Below are 9,974 nucleotides of genomic sequence, written 5' to 3' on the forward strand. Positions count from 1 at the left end.
GGTTGCTCCCGAACCGTGCTGCGATTCGCGTGTATGTGAAAGCAACACGGACTCGGGTGCGCACTTGTTCAGGAAGTAAAGTATCCTGCACATGCGTTTTAGTCGATTATGAGGTATTTAGTTAAATAAAACACACGTAAGGGATGAATTTACCCTGGATACGAGCAAGAGTGAGTCTGCAGTGTATTCGCGCATAGTGCGTGCAATCAGGGCAACAAATTAATTGAAATCCACTGTCTCCTCAAAAGAGTCCATTTGCAAGCAGCGGAAAGACAGCTTATGCGACACACACACACACACACACACACACACACACACACACACACACAGTTAACCTGCGTTGTTTACTCAGCTATGAATAATAGCACCAAATTAATAAAAAACACAATATATTGACCCGCGTCGTGTTTTCTACCATGCGCCGTGCACGTTTGCAATGACGTAAGATGCACGCAAACGCACCAGAGTTCGATAGAATCAAGTTGAGTGTGAAACCAGACCAACGTTGCGGGGGGCGCCGGGAACAATCGCGCTCGGCTTCGGACCGCAGCAAACGAGCCCAGTGTTAAAGCCCCCTTACTAGTCCAAAAGCATGACAGCCAAGTCCGCATCGGTCGGGAACCCTTCCTCCTCCTTCAGCTCACGCCAGCGAGAAAAAACGCTGGCCCAATGTTGATCCTCGTTCTGCCTTTAACGCGATCACTTTCTCTTTTTCTCTTTTTGCTTTGCTCCGATAAAACCTTTGCTTTCTTGTTTTTCTGTGCTGCTTCGGCCATGACTATAACATTTGGCTCGCACATCCGATTTTAAGGAAGTCGGGGTGGTGGTGGATGTGACGTATATGCCGTAAAGCAGTCGAATTTTGTAGTTCTCTTTGTTCGCCGGTTACTACCCGAAACCCGAAGTTTAAAAGTACGATTAAAAACGCTACAGACCCCGTCAGGCTATGGCAGACGTGTCATTCAACCTATTGTAAGTCGATGTACCATCACAAGAGAATTGGAAATATATTATGAAGGTTGAAAAGTTACCTAGTGTTACTTTAAACACTTCTTACATTTCTTGTTACTTGTTAGTTGAGAGCTTGTTTTAGTTTGTGTCTTATTATTTTTTGTTTTTGTTTTTCTGTCTCTGTTTTTCAAATTTATTTGATGGATGTTAAGTTAAATTCTCTTACTGTGATTGAATGCCAGGGGTATTCGGGACTCTGTAAAAAGGAAAGCTATTTTTTTATTTTGTAAAAGAAGTGAGGCTGACTTGATTCTACTTCAAGAAACACATTCCTGTGAATCGGATATTAAGTTTTGGAAAGGGCAACGGGGAAACGAAATTTACTGTAGTCATGGCACTAATCACTCAGCTTTTAGAGGAGATATTTTAGAGGTGGTATCTTCTGATGATGGCAGATGGTTAACTATTGTTATTAGGCAGGATAATGCAATCCTTATTGTGTGCAATGTTTATGGTCACAACTCATGCTCTCGGAACAAACGGCTTTTCTCCCACATAGTCTCAAAATTAAATGAACTCTTACAGAAGTATTCAAACTCCCTTTTAATTTTAGGTGGTGACTTTAATGAATGTGCTGATGATGCAAAAGACACGTATCCTCCCAAGATTTGCCAATCTTTACAAAGTAATCTGATTTTAAAACTCTGTTGTGTGACTTGTCTCTGATTGATGCATGGCGATTTTTGAATCCCGATATGTTGAATTTTGCTTGGTCTAACAGAAGTTTGTCGTGTAAATCTAGAATTTACCCTTTTTTTTAATTTCAACAAATGCTCTACATCTTCTTAAAAACGTGTCTCATTCTTCTGCCCCTTTATCAGATCATAAACAAATAATTCTGAAATTGGGTGTTTCACAGGAAAATGCAAACTTAAGAGGTTATTGGAAATTCAATAACTCTCTTCTCCAGGATGTCAACTCAGGCAACTACACTGCGACCAAAATGGTCGCATATTTGAAATGCCATTGCGACCCTAATTTTTAATGGGTCGCAAATGTATCACTGATTATTTTTGTACCTACCTTATGTTTTAGGCAATATGCTATGATTTACTATGAGCATTTATTAAAACAGAAATGTGTATTTTAAGAATATGTTTTATAACGTGCTCTGAGCATTAAACACATCAAGTTCGCTTAAGCACCGCGACCCCCCCGCGCCCTCCCGGAATGGTATAGGCGTAGCCTAACGTTGATTTAATTTTTTTTTTTTTTTTTTTTTTTTTTAAATAAAATAAACTCGTTAAGACACACGCAGCAATCGCATATTATATCAACATAGCCTACAATCTGCAAGTGTTGAAATGAAGCGGACAATTCAGGGCTCGAATTTCAGCACGGGATTGCGAATATTACCCATTATTCTAATCGTTTCCGCAGGTCTCCCACTTATAATGGGGGAAATTCCCGCAAACATTAATTGAGTGTCCAGCTGTGCCGCGTCTTCTGTGTCTCTGTCTTTCAAAATTCAAAATTTTAAACTATTCAGTACTCGCACGCTCTCTGAGAGATGGTTTTCTCTGCATTCTTACATAGAGTAACGCCGGCTCACCTGTGAGTAACAAAAGTTCTTTTTCACGAATTATATCGCTTTTACAGACAAAAACAAGCAAAATTATGTAAAAAATGTCGGTCTTGGTGAGTATGCAATGCAACACAGTCGGTTATGTCTTAAATAAGCATAAAATGCATGTGACAGTATAATGAAAACAGGATCCGTGCACTAGCTCTTAAAGTGACAGCAGCCATATGTCTGTCATTAATATTGTTGTCAAAACAACAAAAGATAGATTTAATTATAAGTAATCTGGATTTATAGTCGATGTATTTAATTTAGTCAGGACTAAAATACTACCCAATGTTATTTTACATTTAATCACTTTATTAAGTTTCTGTAGTATTTCTGAAAACTATTGCTAGACCTATTCAAAAACTTTTCTCTTTATTGGTAGGCTATCTTTATTCTATTGTATTTATTTGTTTAAAATGATTTCAACATAATGTAAAGAAATTACTGTGTTCGGTGCACATTCCAACACTTGTTTAATTTAACTCTCATTGTTTTTTAATGACAAAACTAAATAGTTTTTCAGTTATCACAACTGTTATAACACTGTTTATTCAATAAAGATATTACTGTTACTAAACTCTGCTCAAAAGAAATTTAAATTCCAAATTGATCCATATCGTGATGCGTATCATATCGTGGCTTTAGTATCGTGATGCGTATCGTATCGTGACATTGTTGGTGATACACAGCCCTAGGAGCAATGCACTGTGTGTACTGTAAATTCTGTGGCCCTTCAATTGCAGGACTGGCCAAATTTGTAACTGCGTCAAAACAATTCAAACACGAATCATTGAAGCTTCACAATGACAGTATGAAGCACGCGAAGTGTATAGACAGGTACATATCCATGTGCCAACCATAGCATGTTGAAATCCAAAAGAAATTAATTTAGCACTTTATTGTATACTGTATTTTCTATTGCAGTAAATCTATCCCAACCAATTTTAAAGAAAACAAGAAGGCATGTGGTTTAAAAGATGGCAAGTAAAATAAAAAGCACATCTGTATGCAATACAGTTTCAATATTGTTCATTATTATCCAGAGTGGCTTACAATAAATAATTGGTGCGACCAAATCATGTTTTGCGCCAGTAACTGAAAAAGTTAGTAGCGCAAGTGCCACCAGTGGAAAAGGTTAGTGTAGTTCCCTGCAACTTCAATGATAGTATTAAAAAAATAATTGAAGAAATATTTAATGATAATACAAATTGCAAATTCAAGCAAAAATGGGAATACTTTAAATATATGGCTAGATGTGCTGCTATTAAGAGAAGAACTTAAATTCCTTAGAAATCAAAAAGAATCAGATTTATTTAATAGAATTAACATCCTTTTAACTAAAAGTACTTTATCTTCTGAGGAAGAAATGGAGTTAAAGGAGATACAACTAAAAATAGATCAAATGTATAAGGATTTAGCTAAAGGCGCATTTATAAGATCTAGAGCTAAATGGCTGCAGGAGGGAGAAACCAACTCCAGTTACTTTTTTGCTCTGGAAAAAAGAAATGGAAGGAGGAAATCACTGGATGTTCTTGATATTAATGAAACTCACTGTTCAGATACAACAACTGTTCAGATTTCCAACTTTGTCTCTCATTTTACAGTGCCCTTTACACTTCCAAATTTGATGATTGCAAATGTGAAAATTTCATTTCTAAATTAATGAAGGATGTGCCTGTTATTAAGGATGACTTTAAAACACTTTGTGACTCAGAGATTACTTTGAATGAAATTAAAACAGCACTTTTTTCAATGAAAAAAGGCAAAGCACCCGGTATTGATGGCCTTTCAGTTGAATTTTATATTCATTTCTGGGACCTTATTCAAAATCTTTTATTTTATATGTATAAAGAATGCATCAGTCAGAGGGAAATGAGCACAACGATGAAACAGGGGGTTATCTCTTTAATACCAAAACCTGATAAAGATGTTTTGCTAATAGATGATTGGCGGCCCATTACTCTATTGACTATTGATTATAAAATCTTGGCTTTAGTTTTTGCAAGCAGACTAAAAACCGGACTTGATCATATTGTTGCTGAACCTCAGTCAGGTTTTATTAAGGGGTGGCATATCAGTAACAATGTTAGACTTGTATTAGATCTATTGGACTATGCAGACTCAATACACTCTAAAGCTTTCATCCTTTTTTTAGACTTTTATAAAGCCTTCGACACCATTGAACATGGTTTTCTTATATAAAATGTCTCAAGTTGTTTGGTTTTGGAACGCCATTTGTAGAGATGATTGATATGTTTTATAAAGGAATTAATAGCTCTGTGATAGTACATTTCAACACATCTCCTAGATTTGATAGAAAGCGGGGTGTTAGACAAGGTTGCCCTATTTCGCCATTTCTTTTTATTTTAGTTGTTGAGTTGTTATCCAGGAACATTGTATGCAATCCTGATTTTAAAGGCATCTCCATATTTGATAGGGAAATTAAAATTTCCCTTCCTGCGGATGACAACACTTTTCCTTAAAGATAAAGATCAGCTACCAAAAGCTATTGAGCTAGTCCAACAGTTTTCTGCAGCCTCAGGTTTAAATCTTAATATATCTAAATGTGAATTATTGCCTGTGTGCATGATTGTAAAGATACCTTGATAGGAAATGTTCCTGTAAAGAATGTAGTGAAATATCTTGGTATTTATATTTCCAAGAATCTTTCAGCCAGACAACATTTGAACTTTAATGAGAGAATTAAAAAAACTAAGAATATATTTAACCTCTGGCTTCAAAGAGACTTAACGATATATGGTAGAGTGCTTTTATCAAAAGCTGAGGGTCTGTCTCGTTTTGTTTACCCTTCACTTTCTCTTTTTGCTAATGAATCCATGGCCAATGACATTAATAAGTTATTCCTTGATTTTATTTGGAGAAATAAAACGCACAAAAAGCTGTGCTATCTAATAGCAGAGCGGAAGGATTTCTTGTTTTGTCCAACTTCATTGATACTGTTAATAATTTTAAAATTAACTGGCATAAAAGATGCCTGGCAAACCCTAATTCTGCATGGTTTCTTATCCCCAACTACATTTTTGAAAAAAATTGGTGGCCTCTCCTTTGTCTTGATATGTAATTACTATCCAAACAAACTTCCTGTTGCACTATCTAAGTTTCATCAGCAGTCACTTCTTGCATGGAAGCTATGTTTTGTCCACAATTTTTCTCCTCACAGAACTTTGTTATGGAATAATATTGATATAACTATTAGAAATTCCTCTCTCTTCTATCCAAAGTGGTTCCAAAAAAATATCGTAAATATCTTGTCGTTGGTTGATGAACATGACTCCATACTGTCATATGAGAACTTCATGATAAAGCACAGTTTTCCCATTCCTTTTAAGGAATTAAATCATGCGGTCAATGCGGTCATTAAAGCCATCCCTTCTGGTTTGATCCATCTAATTAGGAGTCGTTCTTTTTAATGAAGTAAATACCTCATATGCTCAACCTACATTGTCTTTGAACGGCATTCAATTACTTGATAAAAAATGTAACAATAAATATATTCGTCGAATTTTGCAAAGTAAAAATAAAGTTGTTCCAAGAGGAAAATTTTACTGGAATTCACAGCTGGATGATATAAATTGGAAAAAAACATGTCTTTTACCTCATAAATTTTGCATTTCCAACAAGGTAAAAGAAGTTCATTTTAAAATCTTACGTAAAATTTATCCTGTAAACTCTATAATATCCAAATATGTGGATGTTGATGGCTCCTGTTCCTTTTGTGGACGCGCTGATGAAACTTTTATTCATCTTTTCTTTCATTGTGATTTTACAAAGAAGTTTTGGTCTGATTTAATTTATTTCATATTCCATCCTCCCATGATAATTGATAACTTTTCTCTCAAGTATGTAATATGTTACTATGATAATAGCAAGGACCAATCTCTAATTCATATGGTTAATTTTTTTATTTTGCTGGGGAAATTTTTCATTCATAAACAGAAATTCTTGGGGTCTCAACCCTCATTCCCTTTATTTTTAGTGGAATTTAAATTACTTTCCAATTCTCTTAACCTGATAGACAATAAGAAAAGTAATAGACTTATAGAATGTTATAAAAATATTTTTGATAAGCTTCCTTGATATTATAACGATTAACTTACCCTCTATGCATGATTTGTGTAAGATGAATTTATTATTTTTGTATTCCGTGGCTATCTGTTTTTACTTGTATCTTTTATTTTATTTATCTGGATTAATTGTATTGTGTATATATATATATATATATATATATATATATATATATTTGTATCTGCAGGTATATATATATATAATTATTATTATTTTTTTTTTGTTGTTGTTGTTGATAATTGTATATTGTTATATGAGAATGGTGTTAACTATTTAGATTTTTGCTTTGTGTTTGTAAGTATCTGACTAATTTTTGTAATTTATAATAAAACTTAATGTAGCACCCTCTACCCTCTCAAGAATGATGTATCTGAGCTCTTAGGGCGGGTACTCGGGTTTGAACTTTGCAGTCTCTCGACTAATTATAAGGGAACTCTCTTAACACCCTTTAACACAATAGACAATTTCCTCTGTTTAACTATAACCCAGTATTTTATGTGAATTTGAATTAATAGAAATATTCAGTTTAATCTTCAACCAAACCAATTAGTAAACTTGACGAAATCCCTTATGTGAATTTGAATTAATACATAGAAATATTCAGTTTAATCTTCAACCAAACCAATTAGTAAACTTGACGAAATCACTTCAAGTAAACAATTACAGTGTTTATTTAAACAAATATGAATTTAAATGAAATGGGAAAAGTGATGTATGCTTCTAAAAAGTAGAAGGACTATAAATAAACAGTAACACCAATTAACTGTCTATTTTAGAGTGATGTCACAGAAGGGTAGTTAGGATATTTTAGTAATACCCAATCTCTCTGATTAATGTACTTTTAGAATTGTATGACAACCCACAGATGAATATGAATATAGCAGTTGAGTAGGCCTATAACCTTTTCCACCAAATGATAAATGAAATGCCTCTCATTATGGTTTTAACACCTTTAAATGCACCATAAAATCTATTTACATGTGTAGGAACTGCCCTTTACAAAAAGGAATAAAAATAAATCGAACCCCTCTTAGAAAAAATGCTATGGCAGTTATAAAATGACAGATAAACACATTAACTCACGTGGGCCCACTCACGCGCACACACACACAACAATTTTTCAGGACCAAAATAACATTCTGCACAGTGAGGAGCCTACAGGTTACAAGCTTCACATAATAGAAAAATAGCTACAATAGTCAAAAAACAAATTTTTTAAGCTCGTTGTCAAGGTTGTTTCAGATCAACACCTGCAAGCGACCACTAGGTGTCACCGTTGAGACGGGTGTCGGATTGATTCGAAGCCTCGACACAATATGGCACATTTGGTTCAACTGTTTCATTACTTCACGAAGCCTCGATATGACCACCACTAGTATTTAGAGACTCAGTCACTATTTCGTTTGTATTTAGTTTTAACTCGTCTGGAAGTCACACAAGTGTATCGAGTCTATCGACAAACTTAAAGATGACTCAGCTCCCCGCTTACAGCCAGTGGATCCTTGCTCAACAAATTAGTTCTGCTGAATAAACTATTTCAACACTTTCTGTTAATTCAAACAAATAAAATCAACCAATCCTGGTCGGATTAATCACGATTTTCTCACAGAACGGTGCGCTTCAACGCCTCCTCTCTCTCTTACCCCTTTTTTTCCCCATCCCCAGAACCAATCATACATCATTACCTAGGTATCAGGCGGGCTTAATAAATTATAATCCAATGAAAAACGGGCAAACACCCTAAACTCTTGTAAAACCCACGTTTTGCACATGTAAATTTCAACCAAACTCTACCATAGAACGATGCTCTTAGTCTTATAGGGCAGTTCCCATATACACATTGTAAAGAAATAAGAACTCAGTACAAAAGAAACATCATTAGAAAGGGTCTTAAATAAACTCCCACTTAACTTTTAGGGGGAAATCACCAGGGTTCCATTAATAAAAAATAATAAAAAAAATAACTAACTAAAAACAAACTTATTATAAAAACAAACACTTGGAATTACATCAGCGTGATAAAAACTACAGTAAATGACAGAAACTATCTTTGGAAAAAAGATATGTGAAGTGTAATTTAATTATTTAGAGGTGGGGTTTATGACCTATACTAGGACCAGTCACCGGGGGGCGATCGAGACGCTTTGGCTTCACTTTTCGGGGCTTGTGCGACAAAATGCTGTTGGTGTGTGTGAACCCATAGATATCATATAGAGACTAGGGGTGTTTCTCAAAACCAAGAATGCAAAGAACGGACTTGTGTTCTTGGGGAGAACGCTCTTGCTAGTTGTTCTTGGAAGAATGAACTTGCAATGTGACGAGCACACAGAACGCTGCTGACAGTTTGAGACGATGTGTTCTTGCGGGTATTGCGCAATACCCTCATACAGAACTCAAACATTTACGACTCGCCATACATTTTCGTAAAAATGCAAATATCTGAAATCTTCACAGTTGATTTCTCGCATCCAATGTTCTCAGAAGTGAATTGAGTGATGAAATAGCATACGAAATTGTATACTTTAGGCATCAAACGAAATATGCTACAACTCTACCTCTTTTCGTCAACAATAAAACGAAATATTTTAGAAAACACCACTGCCTCTTTTCATAAAAAAAAAAAAAAAAACTTAAACATATTAGCCTAAATGGCCACACAATTGTGGTTCAGGCAACGTGTACATTAATTATCTTCACTGCATATTTATAACAACATGAAATATTAAAACACAACCCTGCTTCTTTTTTTATTTTATTTTAAAAATATGAAACATTCTTGATTTGTATTGCCATTTGTCAAAGAGAGACAGGGTTGTGTCATTTTGATTTTACATATAGTGAAGAGAATGTTAAAATAAATATAAAAATATATATCTATTTTAAAGTATATAAAATAAAAAAAACAACCCTGTCTCTTTTTGTTAAATGTAATTTTTACTGATCAATAATATCCAGTATAAAGGTATAAGAAGCTAACTTACAATGAGAAATTAAGCAAACAATTAGGCTACAAAGTTAAATAGCCTAAATATATAAAGTTATGAAACTTCACTTTGCCCTCAGCCAAAACGATTTGCCATGGAACAAATATAGATTAATGAGTGTGAGACCAAAGATCGACACGACGAATATCCGTCATGTTTAGAGACACCAGAGCCAGCAGCACACGTCAGACGCACTAGCCGAGGCAAAGCTGTTCCAGTCGGGGTTGATGGGCGTTGAACACCCGGTGATCACCTGGATCTCACAACTCCGAAAGCGTCAGATACATTTTTCAAATAGGCGCTATCTTTATAAATAAACCACA

Source organism: Siphateles boraxobius, unplaced genomic scaffold, assembly GCF_051911475.1.
Source record: "Siphateles boraxobius isolate OS27281-9 unplaced genomic scaffold, OSU_SipBor_1 13, whole genome shotgun sequence".
In the NCBI taxonomy this organism is placed as follows: domain Eukaryota; kingdom Metazoa; phylum Chordata; class Actinopteri; order Cypriniformes; family Leuciscidae; genus Siphateles; species Siphateles boraxobius.